The sequence below is a fragment of the Salvelinus fontinalis genome, chromosome 39 (assembly GCF_029448725.1).
Source record: "Salvelinus fontinalis isolate EN_2023a chromosome 39, ASM2944872v1, whole genome shotgun sequence".
In the NCBI taxonomy this organism is placed as follows: domain Eukaryota; kingdom Metazoa; phylum Chordata; class Actinopteri; order Salmoniformes; family Salmonidae; genus Salvelinus; species Salvelinus fontinalis.
In genome coordinates this window covers 14,899,085-14,910,006 of record NC_074703.1, presented here as the reverse complement: position 1 = coordinate 14,910,006, position 10,922 = coordinate 14,899,085, and the positions used below count along the sequence as shown (strand labels likewise).

General features: G+C 41.6%; 1 long non-coding RNA gene across 1 annotated transcript; it reads right to left on the bottom strand.

Moving 5' to 3' along the window:
- Window positions 1-7,253: 7,253 nt before the first annotated feature.
- Window positions 7,254-10,308, bottom strand: LOC129838704 (uncharacterized). The gene is made up of 3 exons (XR_008756889.1): window positions 10,197-10,308; window positions 8,820-9,057; window positions 7,254-7,839 (listed from the first exon to the last, which is right to left on the bottom strand). It is a non-coding gene; the product is annotated as an uncharacterized LOC129838704 (long non-coding RNA).
- Between the last annotated feature and the right edge of the window lie 614 nt (window positions 10,309-10,922).

Here is a 10,922-nt window from a genome sequence, read left to right as displayed (position 1 = left end):
ACAAAAAAGGGCTTCACAGGCAAGCATATTGCTGCCAGTAAGATTGCACCTAAATCAACCATTTATTGGATCCTCAAGAACTTCAAGGAGAGCGGTTCAATTGTTGTGAAGAAGGCTTCAGGGCGCCCAAGAAAGTCCAGCAAGCGCCAGGACCGTCTCCTAAAGTTGATTCAACTGCGGGATCGGGGCACCACCAGTACAGAGCTTGCTCAGGAATGGCAGCAGGCAGGTGTGAGTGCATCTGCATGCACAGTGAGGCGAAGACTTTTGGAGGATGGACTGGTGTCAAGAAGGGCAGCAAAGAAGTCACTGCTCTCCAGGAAAAATATGAGGGACAGGCTGATATTCTGCAAAAGGTACATGGATTGGACTGCTGAGGACTGGGGTAAAGTCATTTTCTCTGATAAATCCCCTTTCCGATTGTTTGGGGCATCTGGAAAAAAGCTTGTCCGGAGAAGACAAGGTGAGCGCTAACATCAGTCCTGTCTCATGCCAACAGTAAAGCATCCTGAGACCATTCATGTGTGGGGTTGCTTCTCAGCCAAGGGAGTGGGCTCACTCACAATTTTGCCTAAGAACACAGCCATGAATAAAGAATGGTACCAACACATCCTCCGAGAGCAACATCTCCCAACCATACAGGAACAGTTTGGTGACGAACAATGCCTTTTCCAGCATGATGGAGCACCTCGCCATAAGGCAAAAGTGATAACTAAGTGGCTGGGGGAACAAAACATCGATATTTGGCTCCATGGCCAGGAAACTCCCCAGACCTTAATCCCATTGAGAATTTGTGGTCAATCCTCAAGAGGCGGGTGGACAAACAAAAACCCACAAATTCTGACAAACTCCAAGGTTTGATTATGCAAGAATGGGCTGCCATCAGTCAGGATGTGGCCCAGAAGTTAATTGACAGCATGCCAGGGCAGATTGCAGAGGTCTTGAAAAAGAAGGGTCAACACGGCAAATATTGACTCTTTGAGTCAACTTCATGTAATTGTCAATAAAAGCCTTTGACACTTATGAAATGCTTGTAATTATACTTCAGTATTCCATAGTAACATCTGACAAAAATATCTAAAGACACTGAAGCAGCAAACTTTGTGGAAATTAATATTTGTGTCATTCTCAAAACTTTTGGCCACGACTGTACAAAATGTGGTTCTACCCCACAGTGTATGAAAAAACATCTAGTGCCCAGGTCCTCCCACAGTTGTGTATTATGTGACTGGAGTCCTTGCCGTTTGCAGTGAGAAAGCGAGGTCAGTACAAGTCAGTCAGCCATTAGGTCAATGGACCACTTACAGCAACAACAGGACAGACTTACATGTTCTAGAACTTCACATCTTGCCCAAAAGGCAGCCATTATGCTGTTGCCATGCTAACATACCGGAGCCATTAAACTCTCAAATAGACTTCACTCTTATGTGTTGCATCTCATGCCCATCCTCCAGCATCTCACCATCTGGCATACTGTATACCAACATGATCACTGTGCACTAGCAGTAAACACATGTTTTGAAATGCAGATAATCAGAAAATTGCTTCAACGGTCTGTTTAATTACGATAACCATATGGAATCCTAAGTATGGAGTCATTACGAGGGTACTCATCATGTGAACGTGCTTGATGCTGACTTTTTGACTGTAGCAATCACACTATGTAAAATAGCATTCGTTTGAAAGTACAGTTTGTGCTAGTACCTTGTGTATATTGCACAGTACGTTGTTGTTCATTCCTAATGAAAACCGTTTACCACCCATATTTGTCTGTCTGTACAGCAGATGAATGTATCCTCCTGTATACATTGTATGTATGACGACTGTCTTTAAAGACCATGGCTATAGCAGTTGTGTAAAGAAGATATGACTGATCCATTATAATGGAGATTGACAAGGAAGGGTTTGAGGGTGAATGGGCAGCACCGCGGGTATAGACGGTGACACTGCCCCTTTGCACTGTAGTGCACAGTAATGGCCTGAGAGCGAATGGATCAAGACTAGGGAGTTTTATGACTCCAATGTCTCACGTACTTGATTGAAGGCACCAATAGGGCCATTTCTTGTTTCAGAAGTAAGTAGAGGGCAGGTTGTCCTGACTTTAACACCGTAGAGTTGATGTCCACGCCCTCTGGATTTAATTAGCATAATTTAAAAAATCCCCATCAAAGTCTGTCTGATTAAGCAACACCCTGAACATGCCCTTATGGTGAATTCAGATAAGCTGGCTCTAACAGATGTTGAATGGCAAATAAACATCTGGAGATGAGCTGGTCACAGGTTGTACAAATTGTCAAAGGAAGTTAGGCAATATTCAGACTTCAGATCGTATTGATCACATACATGTGATTAGCAGATGCTATTGCAGATGTAGTGAAATGCTTGTGCTTCTAGCTCCGACAGTGCAGTAATATCTAACAAGTAATATCTAACAAATTACACAACATATACCCAATACACACAAATCTAAGTAGGAATGAATTAAGACTATATACATATGGACGAGCAATGTCAGAGCGGAACGGACTAAGGGAAAGTAGTATAGTATAGAAAAACAGTACATACATATGAGATGAGTAATGCCAGATATGTAAACATTATTAAAGTGACTAGTGTTCCATTCCTTAAAGTGGCCATTGATTCCTAGTCTATGCCTATAGGCAGCAGCCTCTAATGTGCTAGTGATGGCTGTTTAACAGTCTGATGGCCTTGAGATAGAAGCTGTTTTTCAGTCTCTCGGTCCTAGCTTTGATGCACCTGTACTGACCTAGCTTTCTGGATGATAGCGGGGTGAACAGGCAGTGGCTCGGGTGGTTGATGTCCTTGATGATCTTTTTGGCCTTCCTGTGACATCGGGTGCTCTAGGTGTCCTGGAGGGCAGGTAGTTTGCCCCCGGTGATGCGTTGTGCAGACTGCACCACCCTCTGGAGAGCCTTGCGGTTGCGGGCGATGCAGTTGCCGTACCAGGCGGTTATACAGCCCGACAGGATGCTCTCAATTGTGCATCTGTAAGGGTTTTAGGTGACAAGCCACATTTCTTTAGCCTCCTGAGGTTGAAGAGGCTCTGTTGTGCCTTCTTCACCACACTGTCTGTGTGGGTGGTCCGTTTCAGTTTGTCAGTGATGTGTACGCCACGGAACACTTAGAAACACTTGTGATGTGAATACTGATGTTTGTCATTTTCAAGGACTTGCGCTTGGTTAACAGTCTGTGATAGGATTCTATTGAATAATTGTGTAGTGTGTAATTATTTATATATTTTTTTGGGGGGGGGGGTTATTTTTTGTCATAACCAATAAGACCATGCTTTTAATGTACAGTCCGGAACATTGATGTCACGATCGTCTTCTTGTGAGAGATTGGACCAAGGCGCAGCGTGTGCAAAATATATCTTCTTTTATTAGAAGAGAGAAAACAAACAAGAAACAAACAACTATAAACAAACTAACAAAAATAACAAACTGACGACCGTGAAGCTATAAACGTTAGTGCACAGACAAGCAACAAACGTACAACATAGACAATTACCCACAAACACATGATGCCCATGGCTGCCTTAAATATGGCTCCCAATTAGAGACAATAAACCACAGCTGTCTCTAATTGAGAACCAATCTAGGCAGCCATCGACATACAAACACCTAGACAAGACATAACCCCATTAAACCTACAAACACCCTAGACAATACAAAAACACACAAACTTCCCCATGTCACACCCTGACCTACCTAAAATAATAATGAAAACAAAGATAACTAAGGCCAGGGTGTGACAATTGAGGATAAACCCATTAGGAGAAACTGTTTCAATGTTGGATACATGAGAAAGCCTTCTCTCGCTTTTGTCAGGATCAGTGGGTTTGATAATGGCAGTTGCGAGTGTCTGGACCAGAAGCCACCACACCTGAATGGGGAAGCTTGAGCTCTCACTGCCTCACTACTCTGTATCTCTCTACTACTCTGTTATTGCACCAACTTTGCGCTCCTTTTTTTATTTTCTACAATTTTCTTTATTTTTTCTGTTGAAGTGAGGGAGAGGAAGAGGATGACTTCATGACCTGCTTTGACACATTGACCAGTTACTAAAACAAACTGCAAGGTTACATTTCCTTACCAAATATAAACAAGTGAAGGATAGTGTTAAACCCTGATGGACTCTGATGGAAATAGGATGATGATCAAGAGTTGAAAACAATTACCATAATATTGATGATGAAGATGAAGAGGAGGAGGACAATTATAGTGAAGATGTTGAACTGATTAAGCCAAATACAAGAAACACAAGCTAAACCAACAATGCCAAACGTAGTTCATTAGTAAGGAAAGAACAAATAGTGAATCAACCTGTCGACCTACTCTCTCCCATGACCAGTCAAATTAAAACTGTTTTGTAACAGTCAAACTATTTTATAACAGCCTGCAAGAGCACCTTTCAATATCTAGAGGTTAGTATTGAGAAGGCCACGAATAACTGTTGCATTCTAATGCGATTCAACCTCTCTCCATATCAACCATTTGAGTGACTTAAGTGCTTGTTCATTCATTTCCACTTCTTGGATGAATTTATTGTCCCTTATTAGTGGGGAAACTGTCCAGGCATGTTTCCCTTCATCATTCAGCTTCCCGGTGCTTTCTTTCTTCCATAACACAGCTGACAGGGTGATAATTAACAAGCTGAAGTCAGCAGGGTCCCTGGGGCGGCACCAACCAGACAGGGATGGCTGCTCACTCTTCTGTTTGAACCGTTGCCAAGGTTTCATTCATCATCCCCACCTGTAAAGGGTCATGGGTTTATTTTTACCGGTCTACAAACATGATGTTACCGCTTGCCGTCTTGATTATGCAGAATCCCCATAGGAGTGTTTATGTTTCAATGTAGCTATTTACAATTACATTTAAAAAAGTGTTCAGTAACTTACCTGACTTTTACTGGAAAACAGGAAAATAACGATCCACTGTACATTTCATGATCTGCTGCATGCTGAATAAGATGTTTAGCTCAGCTAGTCTAATGGCTAGCCATTCATATACTGTGCCTTGCAATCAACTCCTGATCTTCTTATTACCACCATGTCATCGCTTTCTCATGGAGGATGATTAGAGAATAACAAAGCCGTCCTTGTTTTTAGCATGGTACTGACAATTTCCTTCCTACTGGTCTGATGAGCATTGCAGTGGAAGTTCCCATAAAGAAAAATACCTTGGAGCAAATAACTGTAGCTGTCCATCAGCCACAGAACACCCCCTAACATCCCATAATTATCTCTCTGGATGACAGGAGCTGATAAGGAAGAGACCATTGGCCAGTAGGAGAGCGGAGTGAAGTAGCACTTAGAGACACGTCGAGAGGCGCCCAAGGTCAGGGGTCAGTACAGGGGTCAGCCCAAGGCCAGGGGTCAGTTCAAGAGCACCACATAACCACTGGGAGGAGATGAACCACAGACCCCGGGAGAGACTGTGTCTGACAACATGTGGACCTCTCCAACAGAGTCCTGTATCTGTGTCTGCTTTCACAATCTCAGCACCTTTGTTGGTATACTTTCATATTTCAAGCTTTGGCTTTGACCATCAAAGATTACGGTACAAATAGAAAGATTTAGACTTGAAAGAACATCATTTTTTCTGTTCAATGCACAATGAAAGATGCTGAGAGACAAATCTATTATCTTTTGATGTCTTTTCTGGGAATGTAGAAACCTGTTATCAAGTGCCAAACCTTGACCAATGTGTGCAGAGAATAAAAAACAAGAAAGAAAAACAAAAAATTTGTCCACATCTATCAATATCTATACAGTGTAAGAATGTGGACCAGGTAATGAAACTGCATACAGAGAAGGAATCATACAAGAGTATAATATCTGTGCAAATGTTGAACATTGTGGGTGGTAATACTTTATAATATGCCCCATGGAGGATAACATCACATCTCTCTCTCTTACAGCCCAGGAGCAAACTGGGGGGAAAAAAGGTCTTATTATTGAGAAAATGTTGTTTGTGTGGAGAGAAAATAATGTTATCCAAGCACCTCTGTGCTCTATAAATAAAGCTAGCCTTTCTCAGCTTAAGCTGGATGACGAAGGCGTTTAATATTGACATTAGAGACGGAATAGGGGATCCAGCCCACTATGTTTGTCCAGAAAGCACATTGCTTTTGGGTCACTAACTTTACTATTCATCTCAATAAGTCTGACCGCTCACAGCACAAAACTCATTCAGTCATTCTCAATGTTGAATCATTCTCAATGTTGAGTCATTCTCAATATGGTTCTACTGTACTGGGAGCTCTGCTTGAGGTCCATTTGGTGTCACGCCCTGATCTGTTTCACCTGTCCTTGTGCTTGTCTCCACCCCCTCCAGGTGTCGCCCATCTTCCCCATTATCCCCTGAGTACTTATACCTGTGTTTTCTGTCTGTCTGTGCCAGTTCGTTTTGTTAGTTCAAAACTATCAGTGGTTACCCTTGCGTCTGTCTTTGTTATAGTCCCTGTTTTCTATTGTCCCAGTTTTGACCATTCCTGCCTGTCTGCCGCCCTGTACTGTTGCCCCACTACTCTGGATTATCGACCACTACCCTGCCTTGACCTGTCATTTGCCTGCCCCTGTTGCTGTAATAAACATTGTTACTTCTACAGTCTGCATTTGGGTCATCTCTTAAAACGTCAACTTAATCTACTCCATCAGCCGACTCTCTGTCTATATGCGGTAGCAAATGAGCCTGGGGACAACTGAAATGAAACCCAGTGAAAAAGTATTGACTTGAATAACAAGCATAACTATCACCTAATATACTTATATAAAACTCCCTAACATAGCATCTCTCTGCTATGAGAGGTGTGATTGCTGGTCACTAACAATAACTGTTCTGTTCGGGACATAGTATCAACACTTGTCTGGTACTTTTAGCAGTTTCAGGCTGGTGCAGCACAGTCACTTAGTAGGAGCTGAGTAATTGGACCTTTTTCCCTGAGTGGAGAGCATCACTTTGATTTATCTCTAGGTGACAGAGAGAAACCTAGAAACAGAACGTTCCAGACCTAGCCTATTGCTGCTTCTCTCTGCATCTCACCAGAGTCTGTCTGGGTATGGACACACATGCATTTGGACACAAACACCCTCTTGGACACAAATTCACACAGACACTTGGAACCCCAAAAAATGTGTGTGCTCCAGCATGCACGCACACACAATTACCATTTATGAGACATCCCTTTGGGGTGCATGAGAAATAACCAACAAAACATATTAGATGCTCAAATCTAATTTTATTTGTCATATTCTTCGTAAACAGCAGGTGTAGACTAACAGTGAAATGCTTAGTTACGAGCCCTTCCCAACAATGCGGAGATAAAAATAGAAAGGTATTTTGTTAAAAATAACACAAGGAATAAATACACAATTAGTAACCATAACTTGGCTATATACACAAGGTACCAGTACTGGGTCGATTGTGCAGGGGTATGAGGTAACTGAGGCAGATATGCACACATTGCTAGGGGTAAAGTGACTAAGCAACAGGATAGATAATAAACAGTAGCAGCAGCGCATGTAATGGGTTTAACGGGGCATTGATCTCAGCTTCTGGTGGCCTTCAACTGACTTCATGAACTGAGCAGCAATCTCAGATATGAAAGTATTGATGCGAAGCGCATGTTATCTGTGGAATTTCTCCTTACACATTGGACACAGGTCATTGCTATTCCAGTACTGTCTTATACAGGCCTTGCAGAAGTTGTGTCCATATGGAGTGGTGACTGGCTCAGTGAACACATCCAGACAGACAGAGCACAAGAACTGGTCTTCAGACAGGAGACTGCAGGAGACTCCTGGAATCAGTTGGCTCTCTACAATACAAAACTAATGACTAAACAGACAATTTTAGAGATAATATGTTTTGAATAGGGCTAATTTAAAAAAAAAAATTCAGTCAATTCAGGAAGTCGAATGTGAATGTGGGAAAATTTGGACTTTGGAATTTCAGTTGACTTTCTGAACTGAATGAATTGGTTATGATCCCAACCAATCTTTTTTTAATTTTTAATTTCAGTGCATTTACTAGGATACGAGCTCATTTGAATAGCTCTTACCATATATGGGTTTGTTGTTTAGCAACAAAACCAATGCGCAGGTAACTATGGGGCAAAATAGATGGTGTTGGCTTAATTGTTGACCATGTGTAAACTATATTTTGTCTTCAATGTTTATTGAAAGCATAAATGAATTTACACAGTGAGCACTTGTCTTTCAAATACATCATTACACTTATTGGTTAGATAGCTACCAAATTTGTCATATTAGCATAGACAGCAGTCATATTAGCATAGACGTGACATCAGTCAAAACACCTCAAAACAAGACATGCGGGGTACCCTACGAAGCAAGCTAGATCTACTCAGGGTTTTCTAAAGCTAACCAACTTCAGTTAGCTTCACATTGAAGGTCAGGCTTCATCTATACTATGACGGTGGATATTTCTTGCCCGCCTGCCGCCAACTCTAGCAGGATTGTAACTGAGCGTGCATGTCGCATGTAGCTGGTTGAACGCCAAACTCTTTATTGAGACAATGTTGAAACCATCAGTCCATGGGCAAGTCAGTGCCGAAATCAAAACGAAGGAAAAGTTATTTTGAAAATCCAGCAGGCTATAGTGTGAAATAGGCCTTTAGAAGTGCAGTCTTCATTTTACTACTTATCTTTAATGGTGTCTTTGATGTGCTTATCAATGCACAAGCAACTCCTATCGATAAAATACTTGTATTGTAGCGACCCGCACAGACAGCGGTGTGCTATGTGTTAGGCTATTAGTGGGTTGCGTTGTACTTACCAGTTTTCGCGGGGTCCGACATGCCAATCAACCTGCTATCTGCCAATCACGGGAATGCCTGGAATGTTCTGATGCCGGGCATCCTGGTGGTTGGCGGAGTGGCGTGGAGGGGGGTTGGGCAGGGGGATGGAGCATTGGAAGTTAAGACCAGGTTTAGCCTTTGTTCTTTCTCTTTACGTCTGGGCTTCACAGAGGTCACGGTTGGCTTGTGGGGTATCTTTCATTTATTTGGCGTGGGCTAAAGTTGGGATAATAAAGTTGTGTAAAGTTGGGATAATAATCCCTCAATTCGTAAACTCAACCCTCTGTCTGGACAATTGCTACTTTATGATCCCTCAATTCAATGGGTTAATAATCCCTCAATTCGTAAACTCAACCCTCTGTCTGGACAATTGCTACTTTATGATCTAGTCAGGTCATTACAGTATTAAGTCATACAAAAATTTCAAATGCATTCTGTCATTACTAAATAATGTGATAGGTATTTTAACTTTTTAATACACACAAAAAACATTTAATAAAATATTGAATCAGTCATCTTCCTCAAATGCAGGGGATGATGATGCAATCTTTGCAAGAGGGAGGGAATCTGATTACATTGGTCCTCAACTCGCGACTCTGTCATTTCATTCAAGGTAAGTGGAGTTAGCCTGCCCTGGAGCAGGTTAGTTCTTAAGAACTCATTGCCATAGACATTTTATCTGGCTAAAAGGTGAGCCACTTTCCTCAAACCTGCTTTGTAGGATATCTCTCAGGTATCAATAAAAAGATACAATGAGCTGAAACGAGCCACCTACGAATCCCTGCATGGTAGCTTCTTGTCATTGTTGATAGCTATCTGGCCATCCAGAATCACAACATTGAAGTGCGCGCATTGTTTTTGTGAAGTTGTCAGCTAACCCATCTACTTCATTGGGGGAAAATGCCTTTACAAAAGGCGGAAGTGTTTAAAATTGCAATATGTAACTTTTTGGGCGACCCACAAAATTCACATAGAAATGTGAGTTATAGATGTATCCTTCTCATTGAAAGCAAGTCTAAGAAGTGGTATATCTGTTCTATGTGCGCTATTTCTATACTTTCGGTTTTGTACTTAAAACAGCTGAAAATACAATCATTTTGGTTATTGAAAATATATTTCACAGCGGTTTAGATGGTACAATGATTCTCTATACTAGCTTGTTTTGTCACAAATTGAAATTAGGTGAACTATTAGAATTTTTGCAACCAGGAAATGGCTGCGAGATTTCTGTGGTCAAACTCTCCCTAACCCGGACAACGCTGGGACAATTGTGCGCCGCCCCATGTATAGTTCATCTTTAACAGATGATCAAGTATGACGTGTTTAGTTGGCCAGGTTAACCTTTATCTACTCACCTGTGTTAATGTTGACTGTTCTTAGATTATTAAGAGGCCCACAGCGATAGAAGACTGTAGCTGTGTACAGAGATTTCTGAAGAGGAAAGACATTTCCTTGCCTGATATATGTTTCTTCACTTTAGTTTCATTTTAGCAAAGTGAAGTTACTCAGCCACTCCCAAAAACTGCCGTGCTGTTTGCCTAGTGCTCGTCTTAAAGGGACAGATTTAATTTATTTTACATAGGACTGGACTCTCGCTAAACTGGCACATTTTCCTGCTCTCTAATATGTATTCTCTTCTCTACTAAATAATAGCCTTCTGCTCATATAGTGTAAATAGGGTTACCCATGCTTCTGTATGAAATAGCAGAAAAATTGCTGGTGGAGTGAGATGTCCTCCTTCCTCTAAGTCCTCCTTCCTCTAAATGGTGCAATAGTAGTGACTAGGACACTGGACAGGTCAGTAAGAATTCACCTGAGACTATCAGGCATAAATTCCACAGTTTCAAGTGCCACAGGACAGCAGTCAGCTGTATGCACCAAACCACTTATAATCATAATTGCAAGAAGCAAACAAACACTGCCACACATTTCGGAGAGTCACTCACACATACCAAAGTATGAAACATATCACTTTTCATCACTTTTTACGTTTCATTTGCTGAAATCTGGGATGCAACCTTTTATACTTTTAAAATGTATTTTACCAAACATTCATGTGCTTAAGTGGAGCAAAAGCACGC